Below are 26,714 nucleotides of genomic sequence, written 5' to 3' on the forward strand. Positions count from 1 at the left end.
GGCTATCTTGATAAACCTTAGAAATCTCTCAAAATGACACCCTGCTGAATGCCCAGCCCCCAGCCCCCCAACCACATTCTAGTTTCTGTGTCGCTGAGCTCTGCTCCATGGAGCCAAGGATTCGCCTACTCTCACATCCTGTCCTTCCCTCTTGCAGGTGCCTGGCCATGGGACTCCTGCACCTATCCTCTAGGCTTTCCTCTGGCAGGGTCAGGACAAGAGCAGGGCACAGACACCCAGGTTGCTCTCAGGGCCAAAAACTGGGGGAAAGCTCACAAAAATCTCAAGTGGTAACAATCTTGGAAACAGGGATGGATTTCTTAATCCTGGGACATCTGGTGGCCTTAGCTCAGGCTGTGCAAAGCCTCCCTCGGACTTTTTCAGGAAAGAAAAAAGAAAAACCCAACAGTTAATTCAATTCAATCGCTCCCCCCACCCCCATTTCTCATTCTTTGTACCAAACCAAACCACACAGCCAGCATGTGGTTAGAGTCCCTTTCTTGACTGCATTGGTACTCAAATGACAAGATATTTCCACTTGAAGTTTTGGGGGTGTCACTGGCCCTCCCCCTTTTTAAATTTAAATGGCACCAAGAAGGTGTGGGCTAGAAGTGTTTTCCCTTTCCTGTATGGAGTTTTCCCTTCAAGAAGCAATGCTTCCAGGCTGCCAATTCAATGTATTTATTTATTTGTCTACCCATCCATCCATTTATTTATTTATTTGTTGTATAAGGTAATAGCTTATGGTACTTACTCAGAGCCAGCTGTTTGCAGGATGCCGAGAGCAGGTGGTCTGGGAGGCCTCTGATGAATTGCAAAAGACACTCACCAGCTGCCGACACTGTGTGTAATGAGCAAACCTGCAAAAATCTTTATTTTCAATTGGATTGTACCTTTAAGTAAGCAAGGGAGACAGCCAGTATAACTACAGACCATGACCAACAACCCACATAAACAGTGTGCAAACACAAGTGATTAATGTACCAGTATTTCAAAACATCTAAAGCTAATGAGTCAGATTTACTAGGGTGCACAAAAGAGGGGGAGAAGGGGTGTGGGAGGAGAGAACAACTTAATGGACTTTAATGGCCTTGAGCTGCAGCCGAAGAATTCTTCTGCTTTCCGTCCACTGTGCCATCGAGCTGGTAAACAAATACCCTGCTGGCCCATGAAGGCCATTTTCTTGCTAGCCATTCAAGGAGGGGGATGTTCTGGCTTTACGATAGATTTAGGGGAGCAAGCCGGTGACCACTGCGCCCTCCAGTGATCTCTGATGATATGCGGGGATAATGGGTTACAAAGACAGACATTAATAAGGTAAGATAAGAGGGGGAGGTTTATTAATTTTTCAAGTAAGTTAGGATGCCCCAGGGCATGGTAAAAGTGTAAAGAATCTGGTGAGCGATGAGGGGCTCGGCTGATTAATGCAAGTCAGCTGTCCTCCGAGGGCCATAGCAATAATGATGAGATTATGGAAGAACCTACTGAAGACAAATGAGATGCATGTGGAATAAAAACGAAGTGTCCTAGTTACTCTTTTGGAGTGCATGGTGGATTTTTATGAAGGAAGAACAGAGGTAAGAATGACAGCCCGAGGAGGTGCCAGGGCAGAGAGCGGGCTTGTTCCGCTCAAGTGCGTCCCACCTCTGGGGCTTTCAGGAATTCTGGGCCAACCCCGGGAGAAGGGTTGCAGGGGAAGAGCATCCCAGAAACCCTTCCTGCAGGGGCAGATGGAACTGGCCCCGGGGCTGTGCCTGTATTTACTGCCCCGTACAGTGCTATACTTCCATGCTACCATTTCCTCCAGGATGTGCCAGGAGTGGGGCTCCCCATTGTTCAGACTGTCCTCAGTCTACTTTTGTTGTGCCGCTGCTGACCGGTGAACTTGGAGCAGGAGAAAGGGAAATTGGAATTATTTTTCTTGTCCTGTTCGAAATTGCTCCCTGGGCTTTCTCTCTCTCTCTTTCTCTGCCTTTGTCTTGCTTGCATACTTCTCTGTTCAGATGCATCCCTGGGCTGCCTCTCAGTCTGCTATCTTTCAGTGCAGGCAAAGGTAAGCCAGGTAGCACCCCCACTCGCCTTCCGCACCAACGTGCAGAAGATTGACCGTGGGGACCCTCAACTTCATGTGAGGAGGTGGCTGAAAAGGTGCCTTCAGGTCCTAACCTCAAAACAGTTGGTGGTAGGTCCCCAGAGTCTGTCTTTCCCCCAAGCACTTCACAAGGGGTTCTGAGGCAACCATCCTCAGGTGGTGGTCTGAGAGATACTGAAAGGTATGAAACCAAGTAAGAGTTGCTCTGAAAGACTCTTCTCAAAAGTGCGTAGAATTTCACCGTGGATGATCTGCTCCCTTACGTTGGTTCACTAGGACTTGAACAGTTCAGAGTAAAATGCAAATCTCCTTCCTGTCCCTCTTCTCCCACACAGTAGTAGCTCCTTATACTAGATGAGACCACCTCAGTGTGAATCTATTTATCAGGTTAGAGCAAGACAGAGTCATAAGATTAAGTCTGAAAGGAAGAGACTAGGGAACAGAGAATAACCTGGAAAAGCAAGGGTTGCTTGGGATACCAGGAGGAGGAGGGCATGAGGAGAGAGTGGGTGAGGCCAGGGTTCTTACCTTTTTTCCCTTGTAGCAAAGCATTTCTTATCAAACGAAATGTAAATGGAAGTCTCAATACAGAAAGCCAATTAAATGATGATTTATTAATATACATTTGTTTTAGTTCAAATTTCAGTAAATTACAAAAATGAAAGCATTTGAATGAACACAACAAGCATTAGAAATTGGGGAATTATAGACAACAGTTCCAGTGTTAGATCAGCTTTCAGATTCAGATAAATACTTGCAAATTATAAGCTTGTTGACAGCTGGCTTTGCAATTTTAGGAGAGCTTAATCAAACTGATCTGGATTCTTACACGTGGAATAGCAGGAAATTTATATTTTCAAGTTGGATCACTAATGATGCTTAGCATGTGCTCAAATTCCTCTCACAGAAAAGCCACTCAAAAAATAACCAGGACATTTTTTTTAAGATTTTACTTATTTATTCATGAGACACACACAGACACACACACACACACAGAGAAAGAGAGAGAGAGAGAGAGAGAGAGAGAGATTGAGAGAGGGAGAAGCAGAAGCAGGCTCCATGCAGGGAGCCCGATGCGGGACTCAATCCCAGGTCTCCAGGATCACACCCTGGGCCAAAGGCAAGCACTAAACCACTGAACCACCCAGGGATCCCCTAACCAGGACATTAAATCAAGAGCTAGAACCATCTCTGACGTAGGACAAGTTGGTTTACTATTGCACTGTGCAATTGCCCTGGAAGAAGAGGATGCCTCAAGTTGATACAGAGACCTGCTTGGCATTTAACAGGGCCCTTCACTCATGTGCTTTAAGGGTGGACTTACACCATTTACACAAACAGTCATGCCTGGGCCTGAACTGATAAAAATACAGTGTGGCCCTACAATGTTTGACTCAGTGACATGGTTACTAGAAACAACAGGAGAATCTCTATTTCAAATCTGCACAATTTACTTGGCCGGGACAGATCCACAATGTGTTAAAGTCTGTAAGTTTTTAAACTTATACTGAATTTACATAAAAATGTAATGCAATACACATTTACATATATTACACTTACATACATGTAACGCATGTGCATTTAAATGTAATGCATATTTAACTTACATTAAAATGTGCCCCTTTTTGGGGGATGGAGAGAGAGAGAGAGTATTAGGTGTCACACATTTGAAATACATATTTAAATAATGGAATATAAATAAAATATGTGTAGGACCCTTGGAGCCTCTCTAAGGAGCAGAGGCCCGGGCCAAGACTTTGCTTGTGACAGAGTCTGACACCAAGGCGGGGGTGAGGGATGAACAGCAGGGACTGGACATTAGGAAACATTTTGAAGCATCTTTGACAAGCACTGGATTTTTCTTTCATCCAGCTATTTGTGTATGAAGCTATCATTAGGAAAAATAGCAAGAAGTAAAAGAAGGAAGGTGTAGAGAGAAAAATAAAGAGAGTTAAGGCAAATGGGTTGTGGTGAGTTAGAGATGTCTGGATGACAAAACCAGTCCCATCATGCATAAAGATGAAAACAAAAAAGGAGGTGGGGGGAGGGCTCAGAATCTTCTGGAAGGGTGTGAGAGAAGAAAACAGAAAGGATATAGGATGGAGAGGAGAAAGGGAAACCAGAAAGGACTTCAGAAGGGTCCAAATCATAAGGAAACATGGAAAGACCTTTATTGAAACAATCCAGGAAGTTTGTGCTCACGCTGTGCACTTGCTTTTATTGCCCTGGCAAGAGAGGAGGTGCTCAAAGGACTTTGTCTTGGAAATCCACTGTGGCTCCCCAGTGGCTCAGCTCTTCACATTGCTTTAAGCCCTGCCCTTCGCTCCCCAGCCTTGTTTCTCTCTGCCTGCTCCCTGTGGTCTCTCATCTCTTCTCAGCTCTCTCCCACTTAGCCCACCAAGGCCTGTCTATCCGAGTAGAACAGACTTTCATTTTCCTCAGGTTCACACTGTGCATACTGACTAACCCGCTTCCCGCCACTCCAGTGGCCCCTCTCCAGCTCCCAGCACCTCTTATCTCTATGGTAACGGAAGACATGACGATCGTCCGGATTTTGCCTCCGAGAGTTGGTCTGTACAAGCAGGCTTTCCTGGGGTAGCTTGTCCTTTTGCAGTTAACCAAGATGCCGGGGGAGAAGAGCTGCCCCAACAGGATGGCAGACGACGGCCTCCAGATGTGGGCACTTGGCAAGTCTGAGCCGCATGTCTCCATAAAAATATGATGTAATTAACAGACCTCGGCAGCTGGAACAATTCAGCACCTCACATTGATTTTCCATGTCTCCTATTTACTTTCCGTTTTTGAACTGTCTGCCGTGACAGGAAATCAAAGAATTATAATGGCGGACGTCAGGGCCATGATGCTGGGTCAGCATTTCCTTGAGAAATCCTGAGACTAATCAGTTTATTATCACTCAATCATCCCTTTTCACTCCTAAATTAAAGCTGTCCCCCTAAAGGCTAAGAAATAGCAATTTATTTTGGGATATTAAAAAATCAATGTACTATTTTAAAATTTGAGTGGAGCATTGAAAAAAAGAAAAGAAAAGAGCAGGCCTCACGTAATGTTAGTTGAATCTGTTTTCTCCTTCAGGCTTAATATGAGGTTGGCAAAGACATGGGCGTGGAGAGACAGAAGTGCGAGATTCACTCTGCCCAAGCTTCACAGGCTTGGAAAAGTTACCTGGTGGAACCAAAGAGGGGAATCTTGTTCCAAGTTTTTTCAATCACTGAAATGAAGGAACATAAGTCTCTCCATTTGGGCTTATTCACAAACTTTTTCATATGATGCAGGATTGGCTTTCTCCTGGTCTGTCACTGCATTTCCAACTCTCGTCAGGTGAGAGTCATAATCTTGGGTTAGTTTCACTTTGGATTCCTTAAAACTCTGGAGGAAATTTGGCCAAAAGCCGAGACTGCAACAAACTGGTCTCCATCTGAAGTCCACTGGTCCAGATCTCTTTCCAAGATATGCCTCAGGGTCCTTTGGTGTTGCTTTTCTTCAGACTCACTCGCCTTGGCAGGTTTCATGTCTTGGTTGTAGTGTAAGGATGCATTTTTCTTGGCCTTTTTATATAACCCTTTCATAAATACTTTGGAAAATAGAAGAAGAAAATTGCCCTTAATTCTCCCACTTAATCACCATAGCTATTACTGTTTTGGAGCAATTACTTAGGGTCATTTTCAAATGCCAAGTTTTGATATGATTCTAAGCATAACATACAAACAACTTTGTATTTTCCTTTTCTGCTTAATGTATGTTAGAGGCATTTCAGTATTATTACTTGAGTGAATATCTTTTTAATTGCTGCCTGAGCAGCTGGAAATTTTAAGTTCCTCACATTGATTCTTCCATGTATCCTGTAGAAATAGAGACACTACATTTATTTAACTATTTCCATATTTTGGGGCAATAGATCAAACCTGTTTTTCCCTCTGGTAAATCCCACGATAAGCATCTTTGTAATAAGACATTTCCATACAGAAGATAATTTCTTTAGGATAAATTCCCAGAAATTACGGGGTCAAAGCGCATGAAGATTTTATGACTGGATATTTCCTGTTGCTCTTCAAAACTCTCATGTCAGTTTGTAACATTGCCTAAAATGTTTGAGAAATCATGCTTTAAAAGGGTCTTTTCTCCTACTAAACAGGCAGTACCGAGAGCGCTTTATGTGTGCAGTTTGATGATGCTGACAAATATCCCAGAGATAAATATTTCGGACTTTAAAGGTGTTCCCCTGCCAGTTGTGCTTAACATACAGAAGTAACTTCGTTATAGCCATTCCTTCTACGTGTGCCATAAAGTATGAAATTCTTTTTCTGGCTGTAATGCTCTATCTCATCAAACCTCATAAAATGAATTAGCGTCACACCCCCTCAGTTTGGCTGTGAATTTTGAAGATGATATGGATTTCTCTTCCACATTACATAGAATTTGGTGGGTATCCCCTTGCTGGGAATAACACCTTTGGAAAACAGGAAAATACCGGGTAGAAAGAAAGTACATTTTCTAGGAAAAGAATAAGAACCCAGAGAGATGGAGTGAGAATTGCACCACAGAGTCCCAGCAGCAGATGTTTTGGGTGTTGAAACTCCCACCAGAACAGCTGCAGAAATGTAGAATCACATCTGGGTGTGTGACGCGGCTGCATCATTACCTACCGACAGCAAAACAGCCAGATGCTTCCAATTCATTTTAAGGACCAGGCTTCAGGTCTGAACCTGTGAATGTCTCTGCTTCCCAACTGACCCCTTATCAATTGCCCAGGCAGTTCATGAAAATGTGGCCTCACGGGCACCTTAAGGATAGATCTTCTCCGTTACGGCAGGTAGAGGCAGAGCGCAGCTGCTGTGTGCCCACACCCTCGGCCTGCTGTGGGCTCGAGAATGAAGCCATCAAAACCCTTCCACACAACGGTGGCAGTGTGGCTTGTCACCGATGTACGAGGCTTCTGAGGGTTCCTACTGTTTTATTTCTCCTCGAGTTCTTTAAATCCTGTCTCTGGTGTGTATGTGTGTCTGTCTATCTGTCTGTCTCTCTGTGCTTCTCTCCCTGTCTCTATCTTTCTCTCCCCTCCTCCCCCAACCTCCCAAATAGAAGTTTCTTTCCTGGGCAGCTGAACAAATAACCGGATGATCATTATGGTAGCAAATGGTTCTCAAGACTCCTGGATGAATACTGGGACTTTTGAGTACCTGGCTGTTTTCTCCTATCATTTATTTTGTCTTACACTGACAGTTACTGTGAAAGTCAAACGAGAGTGGCCCATGGTGACAGAGCTCCAGCCCTCAGACAGACCAGTCAGAGCATCCAGCAGCCTCTAACCCCCTTCCTAATGGAGTACAAAGTGCGCAGGGCAGCTCACAGGCCCCAGGGGGAAAATCGTTCAATATGTAAATCTCAACCCCAGGAGAAAAAGGTTACTCACTGTATAAATCTCAACCCTTACAATGGTCAAGGGACAGGTTTCTTTCAGAAACAGGCTGCCCACCCCAGGTCATGGAGTGAGGGGAAGCTGACCAGACATATTTTCTAAAACATGGAGACTCCTGGTTAGAGTCAATGTCAACAAGCACCTTGAGAAACAAATAATGGTTTAAGACTTGGAATTTCTAAAGAACTGTGGAAAGTATCTTCCAGTCGTTGAAGTCACTCACATCCACAAAAATGCTTCATCCTACTTAACCACTGTACCTTTACAGTTATCTTCTTGTAGAAACCTCATATTTATTATTAGAAATATTTTTATTATGCCAAAGGGGCAAGCCTTTCATATGGGGCTTGCACACGGGGAGGCCAAGCAGTTTGTCTTTTCCGCCCACTTGAGGTTTGGATCCATCTCTGGCTGTCATTCAGAGTGTGTGCAGTACACTGCCACCGGGGGAGAGCCGTAAAATATAATAGAGCCACAGAAGTGGATGAACACCACCAAAGAGGTGTTTGGGGAGAGAAAACTAAAGGAGAATGTCAAATAAAAGCAGAGCTGGAAAAAAAAAAAAAAAAAGCAGAGCTGGACCAAGGCTTTTTTTTTAAAAAAGTACTGTAATAGTAACTAATATTTACTGAGTGCTTACTATGAGCCAGGCAATGTTCACAGTTTACAATGTTTACGGTTATTAAGTAAGTCATTTAATGCTCATGAAAACCTTAGGAGGTGGGTACTAATGTTGTCCAATCTTGCACAGAAGGAAATAGAAGCTCAACGAAGTGAAATCAGTTCAACACTGGGTCCCACACGGCTCAGCACCACACTCCACCTGTCTCTTATCATGCTTTCTCACGTACTGTGCAGAGCTGTGCCAGAGCCTTGCAGGATGAGGCTAACCCCATAGCACTGGGCTTCTGGCAGCGAAGGTCATCAACTGTGAGTGACCAGTTATGTTGATCAAAATTGGTCTTAGAGCTGAAGAAAAGTTGAGGTGTTGTTCACATCCATTGTGACCCATGGTGGGCATCTCTTACTGAAATGCTTCATATTCAGTAATAATAAGAAAAAGGAGCATCTATTGAGGTGTACCAACTGCTATAGGAGGGACAAAGTAGTCTAAGGTGTATGTCCTGCCTTTGAGGCATTTATGATCTGCTGAGAAGATTAGCAAAGATAGAGGAAAGCTTAAGAAATGTTCGAGATCATGCAAAAAGAGCTCTGGAGGTTTATATACAACATGGAACACTAAAGGGGTAAGTTTTCTGAACTAGTGGGCAGAGTCAACATCTCAGCCAGTAGGGTTTGGGGAAAGTGTACAGGGAAAAGGAAGAGGGATCCGAATCAGTTTGAGAAAGGTGCGAAAATCTCCAAATATAAAGGAGAAGCATTCCAGAGGTTTGGAATTTGGAGAAAAGGGTGAAGATGAGACATGATGTTGTGTTTGGAGAGCAGCCATCTTTTGTAGAGCATAAGGCAGAAAGAGCTGCAAAGTAAACCCGGAATTAGATTACAGAAAGTCTTGGTTATCCTTGACCAGAAAAGTAGAAATGGCAACACTGCTTGTCAGTTGGGCCACTGCTTTTAATAAGTGGACTTGTACGAACTCAGCCAAGAATATGGGGCACTGAAAGGATTGGATCCAGAATTCAAGGGCAACTTAAAATATCTATGTGGTTTGTTTTTCACAACCTAGAACGTTTAGCAACTGCATGGAATATTGTCTTATATACTGATCCTTTAGCTACTGTCCAACTCAAACAGAACAAGGAGGTATGTTTTAAGGATGCTATGTGACAGCCTTCACCATGGGAATATTTATTCCAGAAGTCACTAGTAGAAGTTCATAATTAGCTCTTCAATATGGATATACTAGAATCAGAAGAAAAGACATGAAAAGAGGAAGATTGATTGGGTCTGATTCAAGATACATGTTGAAAATTTAGTAGTGGACCCCCTGTAGCATGAAGAGGCAGACTTTTGAGTAGAAACTGTAAAATGGCACCTAACCTATGGAGGAATCAAACTGGGTGACCATATAAGAAGATTTCTGTCCATGAGGCAGGGGCAGCAACTCCAGCAGAGTCTAATTTAGATAAAGCTAAGTTTTCAGAGCCAGAGTGGGCCATACTGTGTATTTAGTCCAATTTCTCATCTCAGAAAAGGTCTTGATGCCTAGCAGGTTAATTGATCTGCCTGAGATCTCTCACACTGATTAGGGGATGGCTGTGAGGTGTAATACCGAGCCTGAGTATCTGCTTTGCAGACACTTCTGCTACTACTTGAAGACCTAAGAATTTCTTCTTGAGGGCTTGCAGTCTATGATCTCTCAAAGAGGCAAACCTTCTAAAGATTATGGCACCAATATCATATTGTGACTGTTGACAGTCTGAAGTGTTATCAGATACAGTTATGCTCAGGTAGATAATTACAAGGACCAAATATAATTGAAAAGGGTTGTCTTCAACTAAAGTACAGCTGAAGATATAAAATTTAGTTCCTATATCTCTGTGTCAACCAACAAGGCTGGTATAAGCCCTATGTAACTGAAGGGAGCATCAATACTTAGTGTTTGATGTGGATTGTGTCCCCTTGGGCCATGTGGAGTGGGCTCATGGCCATCTCAAGTTATTCTTTCTTTAAAGATTTATTTATTTATTTGAGAGAAAGAGAGAGAAAGAGAGAGAGAGAGATAGAGAAGAGAGGCAGAGGGAGAGAGACAATCTCAAGCAGAATTCCTGTTGAGCTTGGAACCTGATGCAGGGCTCTATCCCAGGACCCTGGGATCCTGACCTGAACCATAATCAAGAGTCGGTTGCTCAACTGACTGAGCCACCAGGTGCCCCTCAGTTTCTTTGGGTTGCAGACTCTCCAGAAGTCAGGACATTTTCCTTAGTTCCAACGTTATTTTTCTCTCAGTCCAGGCCAGAATCTTTCCTACATAATCTAGAAAGCAATTTCTTTCTACTTGATTGCCCAATGCTGCTTTTCCATTTCTAGCGAAAGGACACCATGCTGGCTCAGCCTAGGTCTCCTCTCATGGTTGCTAGCTTCGATAGAAGTCTTCCCAAGTATTTATTCAAATTGTCTTGCCTCCCTATTTATTCCCCTCTCCTCTCTCTTCTATTTATCCCTATATATTCATCTACTTAGTATTATTTTTTGTACTTTTTAAAGTATTCTACATGAACATAATTTAAAAAAATCAATGCAACCAAAAGTCATAGAATCCAATCCAATAGCATCCATCTTGAATTCTCCCCAGCCCCTCTTCTCTCTGTATCCATTGGCAGCCACTTCTAGGTCTTTTAGGCCCTTTCTTATGTACACTCATATTTATAAACAATTTGATAATGTTGTTAGTTCTTGATATATTAACTACTTCATATGATGGTAGTGGAGCTTTTCTCTAACCACCCCACCCCCTTTCCTTTCAACTTATTTATACCAAGTCCATTTGGTTTCTGTTCAGGTTTATCTGTTGTACCTATGTAAATATTGTTTACTACTGAGCAAATAAGTATTATACAGTAGCCCCCCCCACGAACCCAAGGGGAATATGCTCCAAGACCTCTAGTGGATTCCCAAAACCACAGATAATACCTTACTCTATGTTTACTATGTTTTTTCCTGTACATACACACCTATGATAAAGTTTAACTTATAAATTGGCAAAGGAGGAGATTAACAGCAATAATTAATAATAAAATAGGACAATTATAACAATACACTGTGATAAAAGTTATGTGAATGTGGTTTCTCTCTCAAAATATCTTATTGTACTGCATTCAGCCTACTTCTCATGATGCTGTGAGCTGATAAAATGCCTACCTGATGAAGTAAAGTGAGGGTAAAAACATAGACGTTGTGACATAGTGTTAGGCTACTACTGGCCTTCTGACCATATGTCAGAAGGAGGATCACCTGCTCTGGACTGTGGTTGGCCGTGGGGAATTGAAACTGTGCAAAGTGAAACCATGGATAAAGAGATTATTTACTTACTGTAGTTACCTTTAGTTTACTGTATATCTCTTCCCCTAGAAATTAATAATTGTCTATTTCCTCCATTTGCTTAGTTTTCTATGAATCTATCAATAATTTTTTTCAAGTCCTCTAACAGTGGTATAAAATGCTTCTCATGCAGTTTTCCACAAGTTATGTTTATTGAATAATCTAGAATTCTCCCACTTGCCCCTACCCCCAACTTGGAGACTCTTCTAAAGTTCTTCAACCCCCCTGCACACTGCATTGGTTAATTTTCAGGCTCATTACACATTTGTCTTAGGATTTCTTTTCTATATTTTTCTGGGATTGATTTTCTTCTCTCTCCTTTCCTGTATTCTAATTTTATTTTTCCTTGGTAACTAAGAAAAAATTTTGGTGAAGCATTGATTCCAGTTAATACCAGTTAAGCACTGATACCATGAGAAAGGGTGTGTGGGAGGTGTATATTTTTTTTAGTCTTTGTTTTTCTGAAAATGTTTTTATTCTACTCTCATGCTTTATTAAGAGCTTGGAGCCTCAGAATATCAAAGACATTGCTATATTGCCATTTGGCCTCAGTGTAGCTTTTAGGAGGCACAATGGCATTTTCATTTCCTGTCCTTTGTGATAGGCTTTCTCTCTGCAAATTTAAGATTTTTCCTATGTCTTGGTGGATTTTTGTTTTTGTTTCTCAATGCACTGTGTTGGACACTGTCTTGAAACATGTCTTCCAGTTCTGAGAAATTAAAACAATTATTTGACCATTTCCACCCCTTTATTTTTTCAATTTTCTCATTCTGGAATTCCAGATATTGGACACATTAGATTGGTCCTCTAATTTTCCTTTCTCCTCCTAGTCCTTTGTTTTTTACTTTCTGAGGAGAGTTACTCAATCTTATCTTCCAAGTGTTCTACTGAATATTTTCTATTTTGATGATTATATCTTTAATTCTTCAAATTCTTCTTTTGCACTCTGATGGTCCTTTTTGTTATATCCTGTCTTGTTTTATGAAGGAGATATTTTCTCAAAACTCTCTGATGATAATGATTGTAGGTTTTTTTCTTTTGGTTTTACCTTTGTTCCCTCTCCTGCTTCTATGTCTTCTTAGCCCCTTAAAAATATGTTTCTTTGTTTAGTTCTCTTTTTGCATATTTGAGAACTTCTTCAAATGTCTGATGATCTTTGAATATTCCATTTCTGGTTAGGAACTGTTGTAATAAGAAGCCAATAGGAAACTCTGCCTGCAGGGAGTGGCTTATCCCTTGGTAAGTATTGTTAGGAGGTGAGCTGGCTTAGTTGATGAAGAACAGTTCAGATGGAGTCTCTGTGGAGATTTTCTCCAGGACCAGTGAGTTTCTTTGGAGAATTTTCCTTTATGTTTCTGTTTGGAATGTATACATCCAGATATGTATGTTCCATGAGCAAAGGCATGAGGAGTACTTGGAAAACAGACTTCTGCCTTCAGCCTAGCACCTGGCTCCCCATCTGCTCTGCCTGTTGTTACCTGAGTCTGGATATTCTCTGGTTCAAGTTCTCTAAAAAATATATTCTTGCCTTCCTGTAAGGGATGGAACAGAAATGGGATGGTGGGGCAAGTGAGCAGGGCTGGTGCTTGGTGGGGGAAGAGACATAGACATACTGCACATGCACACTTTCAGTTAGCATCTCTTTTCCAGGCCCATGCCTTACCCCCAATTATGGAGGAAACCACAGAGTCCATGTGCCCAACGTCTCCAAGTTTGGTGAGCGTACCTGGTCCTTCTTCCACTCTGCTGAGCTAATTGCCATTTCTCCATTACTTTGTATTCCCCACAAAGTATGTTGACAGTTCTCATTCACTGCTCTTCCCTCTCCATTTCTCATTGACTTGTAGGTTTACATCTTTTTAATTCTTTCATTGTCATTTTGTCCAGATTTTGGGTGGGAGAAGAGACAAGTATGTGTACTTTACTTACAATATTTGACCAAAATACCCTTCTGTTTACCTAATTTTAGATCACAAATAGCAGATTTTAGGCACAGAGGGCACCAGAGATTGTAGTTCATGTCTGGTTTATAGTAAACAAAAACTTATTTGTGTCTCAGAGGGCCCCCACAGGGAGCAGCCCTGCCAGGTGGCAGCCTGCCTGGCCTTTGGGTCTGTTGGTCTCTGGAATCCTTCACTGTGCCTGGCTTGAATGTGGCCAGGGCCAGAGACACCTCTGGGAATTGTCTCCCTGTGAGCAGCTGCTGGAATATCAGGGATATGAGCATAGGAGACAGACTCCTAGGATGGCTTTTGTGTAATTAATTAACGTCTGGGGCAGTAATTTTCCTATGTATTCATAATGTTCATGCTCCAAACTTCCCATCACATTTATTAAAGGGAGAAATAAACAAAGAAACAAACCTGAGGTTATGTTTCATGGGAAGGTTGTCAAACAAGAAAGCATTACATATGCTTTTTCTTCTTATCTGACTTCCTTGACTTGAGAGCAGACTGCTACCAGTGAAACAGAAGACTGGTACTTATTTCTATATACCACACTGTACAGGTGTCCTGTAGAGACCTGGACAGGAGCACTGCTCGTTATAAGATTGCAATGAATATAAAACAAAAAACAGTCAAGATTTAACAATCAAGAAAGTGCCATGCAGAAAACAGTGTAAGAACAAAGCAATCATAATAAAAATCTACTCCACCCAAAAAACCTTAGAAATAAAACCCACTCTATTTTCTTTTGTTTGTTTTGTTTTAAACCAGAGGAGGAAACTTTACTTTGAGTGGCTGAATTTCAAAGACTCTTAGGAGGCTTATTAGGCATTGATTTGAACCTGCAATTTTCTTTCTTTTTTTAATCTCCACAATATTCATTAACTGTCATTGGTACATTGTGAAAAATATAATGCATCAACAGAGAATAAAAAAAACAGGGCTTAGATGCACATTTATTTCTTTCTAGGCAAAGCTTGGTAAGCCTTTGGATGCTACCTGAAACATATGAAACATAAGGGGAGAATTATATCTCGCTCCAATTTCATGCGTCGGAGCTGTAACTTCTAGTACTGTAGAATGCACTCGAATATTCTAGTACATATCCATCTAGTACACTTCCCATCTCCGAATACACTGTCTTTGGAGGTGGGACCTAGAACAGAGGTAATTAAGATTAAATAAGGTCATTTGGGTGGGCCCTGGTCTGATCTGACCAGTGTCCTAAGAAGAGGGAATTTGGATAAACAAAGACACAAGAGGTGCATGCACACAGTGAGAGGGCAGCCATCTGCAAGCCAAGGAGAGATGCCTCAGGAGAATGAAACCTGCTGACACCTTGACCTTGGGCTTCTGGCCTCCAGAACTGTGAGGGAATAAATATCTGTTGTTTAAGCCACCAAGTCCGTGTTATTTTCTTAGGGTATCTTTAGCAAACTAATGCAGCTCCTAGATCTTTCTACCCTATTTGATTTAAAATCTGAATGTAATAAAGAGCATAGAAAAACTAAGAATCAGACACTTCTCTAAGTTAACTTTTGCTAACCAATAGTTGAAAAGACAAGTATTAGATCACAATTGCTGAATGTATCACACATGAAACCACTTTGGCTTTATTACCCATGAGCTGAAGATCTAAGGTGTTGAGTTGGCTTGGCTTTGGCTTCAGGGTGGGAACTTGGAGCCTTAGACTGTCCCTGGAGTTGCCCTCAGGCTGGTCCTCAACTGGAAACTGCCATATCTCTGGGCCTGGCAGAGGAGGGTGGGAATGCCTGGAAACTCCCAGCATGGTAGAGACTAAACTGGAGGTCTTAAAGGAGAAGGGAAAAGTCGATTGAGGGTGTTTGCTGGTGGTGGGTGTCCCTGATGGAAATGAATTCAGGGGCCAGTCCTGCTGTTTCAGATACCAATCAGCATGGAGAGAAGTACAATTTGGGGGTGTTGGAATGCTGCCATGGATAGCCTGAGAAACAGCCCCTCACTGAGAAGATCTTTAATTGGCAGAGCCTTCTGGTGGCACATGGGCAATATTATTTCTATAATTCAGGCTGAGGGAGAAAGGAAAAAAAGCTGCATATTCATTTAACTAGATACTAGAAGTGCTTGTATTTGGGCAGTAACTGGGCTGAGAGGCACTGACCTGGTTGCAGCCTCCTGCCATGTGGTTGCTGCTGTCACGATTCATGGGAAGCCAACAAGAAAACCAGGACTTCATGGTTAGGCTGTATTCACCATCAGAGTGTGTTACCCTCCCTGTTAACCCAGTCCTCATGTTGACCAAGATCCTAGATCTGAACAGAGAAAACCAAAGAAGAAGGAAATTGAGGAGGGTTATGAAGAGAGGGACAGAGATAGAGACTCAGGGAGACATAACAAGAGACCCAGAGAAAACACACAAAGACAAAAAACAAGCAGAGAGAAGTAGGCAGTCATGGGGAAAGCAAGCCACCAGCACTCGACCTCAGATCCTGTGAGATCCCCAAGAATTCCACGTCAGATCTGTTCTCTTCTCCACCTCTGACCTGGTTGAAACCCTAGTGCAGTGTTGTGGCTTACGGAAGCCCGTGGGTGTTTGCATTTGTGATGTGGTTCCTAATGGATACCCTGTGGATTCGTTGAAGTGGAACAAAAAGAATGTGAGAACCAAGTTAATATGTTTAGGTTTTATTAAATAGATGGTTATGCCTGGGATTCATTCATGTGAGGTGGACATCTTGTTCAGGCAGGAGAATCAAATGAAGAACTGAAATCTGGGGGAGGCCAACAAGACTCGAGGCAAGGGATATTCGTTCTTCCTAAATGAGTCTTTATTGCAAGAGTGCTGCTTTTTCTCTGGTGCTTGTTAAATACTGTATTTATGCTGTGTATTTGTATACAGTGGGATTAAGGGACGAAACTGAATTACTGATGATGGTTGCTTGAAGGGGTGTTTGACTAGGAGATTTACAGAGCGTTCTTAATAATCTTTTTTATTTATTTATAGAATGTTATCATTCTAAACGTACAGTGCTGCCATCCCTTAGGAAAAATGCTTTCTATTTGAGGACCACCAGCTCTGCATGTTGATTTGAAAAGAGATAAAAGAGCATCTGGCCATCATAGTACAGGCTGCACATTCCCTCCCTCTTCATTATGCAGAGAGCTGATGCAATTTTTGCTTCTTTCCTATTTATACAAATAAAGTGAACGATTTGGGAAATATGTCATGCTGGCATTAAACACCACCAGTCTTGCTGGGTTGAAATGTACACGTTCCATTAACAACAATTATATTGTATAATTAAGGCTTTCGTCCCCAAAGTCTGACTCGGAAGCTTCCTCAAATACTGATGGGTTTATTGAAGACATGTTAAAATAAATATATCCCTCCCATCCCCCCTCTTGTGATTCCCCACCCTTGTACCCCCCCCTCCCAAAGTACCAATAGTACCTGTGCCAATGACTTGGTCTGCAATGAATATGGTGTTCAAGTGCCCTCTAGTGTAGCTGTGGCTGAGATTAATAGGAAAATAGAAAAGAAGCTTTGAAGAGGCAGATGCCTGCCAGTAGAGCCACCATCACGTTCTGTACATTTGATAGGGCTCCAATGTACGGGGTCCACATGAAAAAAACTGGGTACAGATAGTCTGTTTGGAATGGCTCCTCCAGAATGTGGCTCTCTGTGTAATCTCATTGTGCTGGTCATCACCATTCTTTTTTGTGAGGCTCTCAGTTTAGGTTTAGATGGAAATTTCCTGAGGCTTATGCAGTCCTGGCACACACACATGTGTAACCAGCCACAGGGAAAGGGCTAATGAAGTTCAAGCCCTTGCACCTGGGAGCACCTCCTGACCCTGCGGTTTTAGCACGTTCCACTCTCTCAGCAGCTGGAGAGAGCTCTGACCTCTCTCTCACCAGCGGATGTTGCTGGTGAGGACAGTAATGGATTTCTGAAGGCGATTAACATGGTGACAGGGTTTATAAATGATAGATTGTGACCACACTCCATGCTATTGGATTTTTTCTTTTGATGACCATGTGGCTATCAATAATGGTCGCACCAGCCAAATCCTACATTTCTACCTGTGATCAAGATTACAGAAAAACAAGTAGCTGAAAATCCTAGAGCAGACTCACATCTTATTCAGGAGAAGAATTGTTGATCCAAGGGGCTCAGTGACACAAGTCAGATATAGAGGGAGGAAGACACACCTGAATCAGGGGCACCACTTTGGTGGGATGTGAAGAGCAAGAAAGTCATCTTCCTAACTTTATGAGTATGCCCATTCTGAAAAAAAACAAAAAACAAAAAACAAAGAAACTGTGGCCAGAAAAGGTTGGTTGGAGTGACTGCTCTATTGTTTCTGAATGGGCGGTATGTGGGTGCTGTTAATAACAAGACAGCAGGCCCAAAATGGAGTCACTTATGCTAAGCCCCATGCCATCAAACCAGGACTTAATTTAATTACAGTTTCTGTACTCTCAGAAATGGAATCTCAAACCTGTCACTCAGGAATTGCCTGATCAGTGCTAGTGAGGTAATCTGCCTGGTAATACTCCAGACATCTCCCAAAGAATAGTAGCCTTGCAATAACCAATCTCTCTCTCTCTTTTTTTCCTGCCTAGTATAACTTCCTAATTCCTGTTTTCTTCTGCCTATAAAAGTCTTTCGTTCTGATAGCACCTTGGAACTCTTTTCTATCTGCTGGGCTAGATGCTACCTGATTCATGAATTGTTGAGTAAAGACACTAAGATCTTTAAAAATTTCTTAGTTGAATTTTGTTTGTAACAGTGCATATATGTGGTTTCCTTGCTGAAGAGTCAAAATCAGGTAGATTTTTTTCCCAGCATTGTACGATTGTAGAGGTGCAATCCCCAGGCAGGCCTACAAATAATATATGATTTTGTACCTCGTTATTCTTCAGAATCCCTAGGAGAAAAATGGCTCAGGATAGAAAGTGGAAGTATGTTGAAAACTTTGGTTAGACTTCCTAGAAATCTTGCAGCATTAGCAAGTTGTAGAGGTGAGTATTTTAAGGGGGTTGAATAGGTATAAATGGACAAATTCATACCAATATCATGGTGAGTAGAGCAAGACCAACTATCTTGGAAGACCCCTGTGGCAGAAACTATTGATTACTTATCCCAAATGAACCACCCCTTTTCTTCCTTCCTAGAAGAGCACTGCATTTGTTTAGCAATTGGGTTTACAGGCATTCCAAAGACCCCTCTCCAGCCCCAGAGACAAATGTGATTACTGTAAGACAATTGTGGGTAGTGTATAAGAAGCCTTTGGGAAATGTCTCCCTTGAAATACATAAAGAGAAGCATGAGAGGAACGCCTTCTTCTTTGCTGGATGTCATGTCTGCATGTACCATCTGGAATTGCTACAGCCAACTTGCAAATATAAAGGAGGGCTTTGTTAACCTGCTGAGCACAGCAGAGTGGAAAGATGCAGAGCACCTGCTCCTGGGAACTGACCACCTTCAGACTTCTTGCCACATAAGGTATCACATTTTTCTTGTGGTTTTAAGCCACTTTTCACTGGATTTTCTGTTACTTGCAACTGAAGGCATCTCCACTGATACAACTACTGTAAGAGTGCATAATAAGAGTGTTGGCTTTGAATAATCAACACAGTCAGAAAACAGTTCCAATAATGCAATTAAATAAAATGAGGAGAGTGGATGACATAGTCTTTAAGCTCCCAATTGGTCCTGACATGCCATGCTCTAATCCTTAGATCTTTCTGTCATGGGAAAAATTAGTGTTTACGAAAAGATAAAAGTTTATGAGAACTTTTGGGCTAAAGTATCGATCAAACCTTGGACATTATGAGTGAAATATTCTTTGTTTGTAAGATAGACATTTGCGAAACTCAGACATTGGAATCTTACTTTACAAAGCAAGGAATGAGATATATGGAGAAGTCTGTTTAAGCAAACCAATCATTATAATCGACAAGAGAACTATAAATTGTTTCTGATGGTGTATTTTGAATTGTCACATCCTATTTAAAAATATTCATCCAGGGATCCCTGGGTGGCGCAGCGGTTTGGCGCCTGCCTTTGGCCCAGGGCGCGATCCTGGAGACCCAGGATCGAATCCCACGTCGGGCTCCCGGTACATGGAGCCTGCTTCCACCTCTGCCTGTGTCTCTGCCTCTCTCTCTCTCTCTGTGACTATCATAAATAAATAAAAATTAAAAAAAAAAAAACTTAAAAAAAATAAAAAAAAATAAAAATAAAAATATTCATCCAAATGTCATTTGAACCAAGCTACGAGTGTATACCATCTGCCATAAAGGTGGAATCACGTGTGAATTTTATGACTAATGATCTTAAATAAGTATGTAGGGTTTTCTGGACAGACTTAGGCTATACTTTGTAATGTAGGTGTGTACTTTATAACATACTTAACAGATAATGTCTTCTTTAATTTACTTTAACATTGACAGCCTTGTAAGGGAGAGCAAATGATAATGTCTGAATATATATGAATAGAGTTTGCTACTGTAACAAGATAAAATTTAGGAAAGGTTAGTCAGTGATATAATGAGTTATAGGCATATTGGTCACAAATGACAAACAGTTCACAGAAAATGACTGTAAGTTTTAGGATGAATTTATTCCCAGATTTTCCAAGTCTATTTCAATTTCAAATATTCTCTCCCATTATAAGAACAAGGGGAATTGATTTTTTAGCTTGGGAAATGTAGTCTGTCAGAGGATCCAGTGTGCATGAACTCTACCCTCCAGCAAGTACATAAGGGGTGTGTGTGTGTGGGGGGGTGGTCAGAGAGAAGGAAGAGGTAGATGGAGAGGAACTGAGCAGGGGCTGTGGATCTACAACCCAGAGGGACCTTCTCCCTGGGCTTCCCCCTATCCCAGCAGCGGTCACCTGCTCCCGGGGGGCACTAGAAATGCTCCACTATATTCAGCTCAGTAATACTATCCTTCACCTTCACCTTCACCTTTTGGGAAAAGGTTGTAAGAGGAGGCTTGGCCTTCCTGCTGGTCCCTCCCCATCTGGGACTTGGGCTCCACCAGCCTTTGATGTTCTGTGTTCTGATACAATGCAACCTGAAATCTGTTGGATAATAAAAGAAATTACAAGTCATAGCAAACCCAAAGATCTGACTGCCACACTAAGAGATGAAGCTTTTACCTCTATGATGTGCACTGAGTTAGGAAGTTTCATTGATTAAGCACCTAAGATGATGTCATTTTGAAGCCCCATTCGTGATTTAGTAGCAACATTATTGAAGAGTGTCCTTTTCCTTTGTGTGTCTTGGGCTTGATGATGAAGAATCTTACATTAAAATCTTTTACATGAGAAGCATATCTAGGTGGTAGGTTGGAAGCCTTTCCAGGCAGGTCTGCTCAGTTTGTTATAAGCAGCAACAGAAACTAGGCCGATCTTGTACCCCTTCTGCGATTTTCTCTTCAGTTTAAGGCAGCTCCATGGAATTGTGTTTCTCTGTATGATTATGATTATTTCCATGGCACTAATAAAGTTCATGCATTATCTAGTTGTCCTGTTTTTTCTTTGTTTGTGACACTGAATTGTTTTAGGAAAACACAATACTTTATGTGAATCACTAAATTTGTCTGTGGGGCTGTTTTTCTCTCCAGGACTCTCAGAACTGGAGAGTTGAAAATGACACTATTGGCACTTGAATGATATCACTGGAACAAGGATGACAATAACCAAGTGTTGATTATTAACAAGATCAATCCAAGATGTGAAATGCAGGAAATTACTTTGGACTGAGGGATGAAAACACATCTGAGACACCAGTAAGACTCTCAGTCAGTCTGCTGCCAGAGGAGATTGATAGAGAATTGCCACAACCTGCAGAGAACACTGGTTGAGTCTATCACAATCTTTGTGAGATGGATGCACAGAAATGTGAACTTTGTAGCATTCCAGATGCCTCTCAGAGGAGGAATGTTTCTTGGTTGATGTCTAGGGGCATGTCTTATGTCTAACTCATGAGAAGAGGATTTTAAAAAAATAAAGGGAGGAACACCAGGCTTTGGCCACCAAACCACGCATGACTGCTTACTTGGAAGTCATACTTATTACTCCCTGATGTTACATGACATTTGACTTGAGTTTGGGCCACTTACTGTCAAGATTCCAAGGGTATAGATAGTACTGGGGAAAAACACCTCAAAGGTGAACTTCTATGCAATGCATATAGGCTCATAGAAATCAAGGAATGCAAATATATTTTGCAAGCCCCTATGACTAATAATTGTAGTTTCTGCTGCTCAACCAATTGAACAAAACAATGGATATACTTGCTTTACTATGACTTTCAACACCGCCTCCAGCAGCTCCATAGTCAGGCACAGGCTGCAGCTGCTCCAGGTCAAAGACGTACCACCCCGAGCTGCCAAAGGTATCTTTACTCTGATCACTCCTGTTTTAAGTTCCTAGCATTTTCTTTTATGGGGCAAAACCCAACAAGTATCTTTCACTTGATAGTGGAATGAGCAATGTTGACACATGCTGGCAATGAGTAAAATAGCGGGAGACATAAGGGCAAGTGTCTTTGCTAGACTGGAACTTCATGCTGTTCAACCTGTTATCAGTTTTGGTTGTTCATGAGGCAAGTACTCTATGATGACAGATGCTTGAAAACACATTATTGAATGCCATCTTTGAAAGAGTGTGATCTCATTAAGACTGAATGATTATGAGTACTTGTAACCTTTCATCTCTATATATGCTTATAATTATTTTTATATTCCAGATAACATGTCAAGCTTTTCTTGGTATTGCTTAGTGTGGCTGAAGAAAATATTAATGCTCTAAAGATTTAGAGAAAACAAAAAAATGTTTTAGAGAAAACATAATCTAATTTTTTTCTCTTATAATGAGGTTAAAATTAAGTAATGGTCTCAAGTCATTGCCCACTTATTCTTTATTTCAGTGAATATTTATGGAGCCCCTTCTATGTTTCAAGCATTTGTGCTTGGTACTTACTATCAATAAAAACAGAAGGGCAATGGACAAGGCATGGTCTGTCTGTAAGGATCTCAGTCTAGAAGCGGGGCCAACCTGTATCAAATAATCATAATTGAGTGTGGCACATTGCCAAAGGAGAAAGACATAGATGGTGGGTAAGGCCTGGGATAAGGACCCTGAATCCCAGCTCAGCGCTGTTGCTGCGAGAGTGGCATTCCTTGCCCCATATAGGGAAGGACTTACAAGTTCTTGTAACACTTGAATAACACTTCAGTGATTCAAGAACCTCTTTACCTCTTTAGCTTCATCAAAGCAGAGTTATTTATACTCTTCCCATATACTGTTACTTTCAAGCATTTATTAACAATCACTAATCTGCCTACCAAAATTAAAAAATAACTTTATATCAATATGTGCTTTTTACCTCACAATGGGCTGACATTCACATGTTCATTTTCTCATTGAACTCCAATAATCCTATGAGGTGGTTAGAATGGGCTTAATTACTATTATCTGTTTTCAGATGAGAGCTCTGAGGCACAGAAAAACTAAGGACTTTCCCTAGGTCATAGAGCTAATTAACTGGCAGATCACAAGATATGTATCTAGATCTTTCTAACTGCTTGGACCATGAGTTTTCTTAGTCTATATTACAATGCAAGGTGCTTCTTAGTCTCATTTCACAGGTGGGTTTAATAGGTATATTGGGCTGGTTTTTTCCTCCTTTTGAAGACCTATCCTTTGGATCCTTCAGTATATCACTTTGCACATATCTTATATATTGCTGATTATTCTTTCCCTGGCGTCAAAGAGCCTTCCTTCCTTCCAAGTAAGGGCCGGTGTTTCCCTGGAGTTTGTCCCTGCCCTGCTCTCTCCCTCCATACTCTATAGATAATTACATACAGTTTCATGGCATCACTACCACATAAGGTAACAATTTTGAAATCTACATCTTCAAACTCTGACTTCTCCTCCAAGCAGCAGAACTGAATATACCAATGGCCTGGGGGACATCTTTCCTGATGTCTACAAGTATTAGACTTTCCCAGTGGGCTATTTTCCTTTTTATCTGGCACTGGAAGCTTCACTATTATTCTTAGCTGATGTCAATGGCATCAGCACCATTGACCTGGTCACCCAAGCTTGAAACTTGTGAACTTCTTTCCTCTTCCTTCCTTGTCACATTTAATTGGATCACCACATCTTATTTATTTATTTATTTATTTAAATTCAATTTGCCAACATATAGTATAACACTCAGTACTCATTACATCATGTGCCCTTCTTAATGCTCAGTTACCCCATCTCCCTACCTATACCTCTCCTTCTGCAACCCTTTGTTTCCCAGGGTTAGGAGTCTCTCATGGTTTGTCTTCCTCTCTGATTTTTCCCCATTCAGTTTCCCTTCTTTCTGATGGTCCCTTTCACTATTTCTTATATTCCACATGTGAGTGAGACCATTGGATCACCACATCTTGATTTGAGCCCCTAGAATATTTTTTGAAATCTGTTCCCTTTTTCCCATTCATGCTGCCACTCCCCTGTGTACTTAAATAGGCTTTCCAGTGTGTTTATAGGTGTCGTGAAAACACATTGAGGAAAAGGGCAAGTGATGCATTTACTTATGTACTCCTTCACTAATTCACTCTACAAAAATTTATTGAGACATATAGGTCTCCCTCTTACTGTGGAAAAATTGTGTTGGTTCTTTTGAGAAAATTAAAATTGACCTGGAAACTCTAGCTTTTTTCATATAATCTAGGTTAATTAACTATGTGTTCTACAGCTCTCAAGCCTTAGCAGTTTCAAATTGGGCATTTAACTGTTAATGTAGCCAGAAAGTAAAGATTAAACGACCATTCTTATCCATCATTCCCAAAGTAACCTCTATCAAAAACACCACCCAAGATTCTGCTGAACAAATACTTCAGGCTTTGATTCAGAAGATGTTTTGGCCACTTATAAGTCACTAATTTATCATATTTTTCCAGCAGCAATTGTAAAAATTCCAAACTGATAGTGTTTTAGTAAAAATGTTAGTAAACCTATGGCAATCCTGACACTAGCTTTTTCTTCAGAAGTACAGAGTCAGTCACTCCTGCCACATTCTATTGGTCAAAACTGGTCAGAGGGCCATCTTGGATTCCAGAAAAGAAATAGTCTCCATCTCCAATGGGATAGAAAGCAAGGAATTTGTACTCATTTTTAATATACCACCTCTCTTCTTTCTGGGGCCTAACTAACTTTGAATAAACCAAATGTCAAAAAAAAAAATGTCAAAGTTTTAGGCCTACTGGAATGGGAGCATACACAATCAGATCATTCGTTTGTCTGAATAAATTCCTAATCATTATAACACATAATAGGTGTTCCTAGCCCAGTTGGGCTGCCCACTAATGCCACTGAACAACTAAACCCAGCCAATACTACATGGACTGGAAGAACTACTCAGCTTACTTTTTTTTAATTTTTAAAATTTATTTATGATAGTCACACAGAGAGAGAGGCAGAGACACAGGCAGAGGGAGAAGCAGGCTCCATGCACTGGGAGCCCGACGTGGGACTCGATCCCGGGTCTCCAGGATCGCGCCCTGAGCCAAAGGCAGGCACCAAACCACCGTGCCACCCAGGGATCCCCTACTCAGCTTACTTTTATCTGAATTCTTGACCTGTAGAATTGTAAGCAAGAAACAAAGAGCTATTTATAAGTCCCTATGTCTTGGTATAGATTGTTACACAGGAATTGGTAATAAAAAAGATTGACTCATACTACCCACCATTTTCCCTGAAGGAAAATTTACTTAGGAAACAAAGTTGCCTGATGAATCAGAGAGTAAGGACAGAGAAAATGTTTTCAAGGATAGCTAGGCCTACATTTCCTGGGCATTTTTCATTTGATTTGGTTATCACTTCCCTATGCCTGTCTGAGAAACCATTGCCCTCAATTTGTCTCTTGATGGAGACCATTTTCCCATTGTTATAAGATGCTATTGTCAATTCTTCTGATCACTCTAAGTAATCAAATTACAACAAATTACAACCGGTTTGTGTCAGGCAGTGGGCCTCGAGTGGACACTCAACAGAGCCATTCATCAAAAATATAATGAGTCTCTGGACCATGTGAGGTACTGAGCTGCCCACTGGGGCACACACACAAATATGCAATGATGATACAGTCCCTGTCTTCACCAAGCTTATAATTTTTTAGGGGGAGCAAAGTCATATTCAAATAATTATAATACAATTCCATCTTGGATGCCTGCCTGAGAACACAAGAGTATTATGTGTTCTGTGTTTTCTGGCTTGGTGGAAGATTTCAAAAGAGATTGACATTTGATCTGGGATAGTGGGTAGGAGCGTGGCAGGAGGGAGAGGTTTATCAGTCATTCCAGCCAGAGGGAGTATGAGAGTTTCTGATGAGCTTGGCAGCCTTCGAGGTGTCTGGTGAGGCTGGGATGTAGCAAGAATTAGGACGGATGAGATCAGAAAGGTAACCTGGGGTCTTATCGTGCAGATCTCTGGACACTGCCTAGAAAATGAATTCAACATTTGTCCTTTTAAAAATTGGTGAGCTGTGGAAAGCTGAGAGGGAGATGTGGTCATAAGTGGTCACATAAGTGTCCACACACCTTTGGTCATGGGTCTTCTTTCTCCTCCCATCCACATTCTGGAACCCTTCATTCGTGAACTGATGATAGACACCGTGGGGAAGAAAAAGGATGAGTAACTGAACACATGGCCTTATAGGAAGACTGCTTGGTCATCTGAGAAGTAGCTTGTCACTCTACCGCTTAAAAACAGGAAAAGAAAAAGGCTGGGTGTTCCTGGATGGCTCAGGAGGTTAAACTTCTGACTCTTGATTTTGGCTCAGGTCATGATTTCAGTCATGAGGTGGAGCTCTGGGCCTCAGGCTCTGTGCTCAGTGTGGAATCTGCTTTAGATTCTCTCTCCCTCTCCCTCTGCCCCTCCTCCCACTCAGTGCTTGCAAGTGTGCTCTCTCTCTCTCTCACACAAATAATAAATCTTCAAAGAAAAACCCCCAAAGACTGCCTGGCTCTTAGGAAGTGTAGCATGTACAGAAAACTTGAAAATGTAACTTCAGGAAGATGTTTTTGCTGGTCCCAGAGATCAAAGCAGGGATAATTCCCGAAGCACCCAGAAAGGTCTTTGTTGGGTGTGGGGAAGTGGCAGTTTCTCTCAATCATAGTGTGTGCCAAGAATAATTACATATTCTCCCAGTCATAAATTAAGTATTACTTCTTGGCAAGTGTCCCCTTTTT

At 41.5% G+C, this 26,714-nt stretch overlaps 1 long non-coding RNA gene across 1 annotated transcript; it reads left to right on the forward strand.

Moving 5' to 3' along the window:
- Positions 1 to 1,139: 1,139 nt before the first annotated feature.
- LOC140595225 (uncharacterized) lies at positions 1,140 to 24,482 on the forward strand. The gene is made up of 3 exons (XR_011996754.1): positions 1,140 to 1,317; positions 18,635 to 18,965; positions 21,093 to 24,482. It is a non-coding gene; the product is annotated as an uncharacterized lncRNA (long non-coding RNA).
- The last annotated feature ends 2,232 nt before the right edge of the window (positions 24,483 to 26,714 follow it).

Source organism: Vulpes vulpes, chromosome 13 (assembly GCF_048418805.1).
Source record: "Vulpes vulpes isolate BD-2025 chromosome 13, VulVul3, whole genome shotgun sequence".
NCBI classification, from domain to species: domain Eukaryota; kingdom Metazoa; phylum Chordata; class Mammalia; order Carnivora; family Canidae; genus Vulpes; species Vulpes vulpes.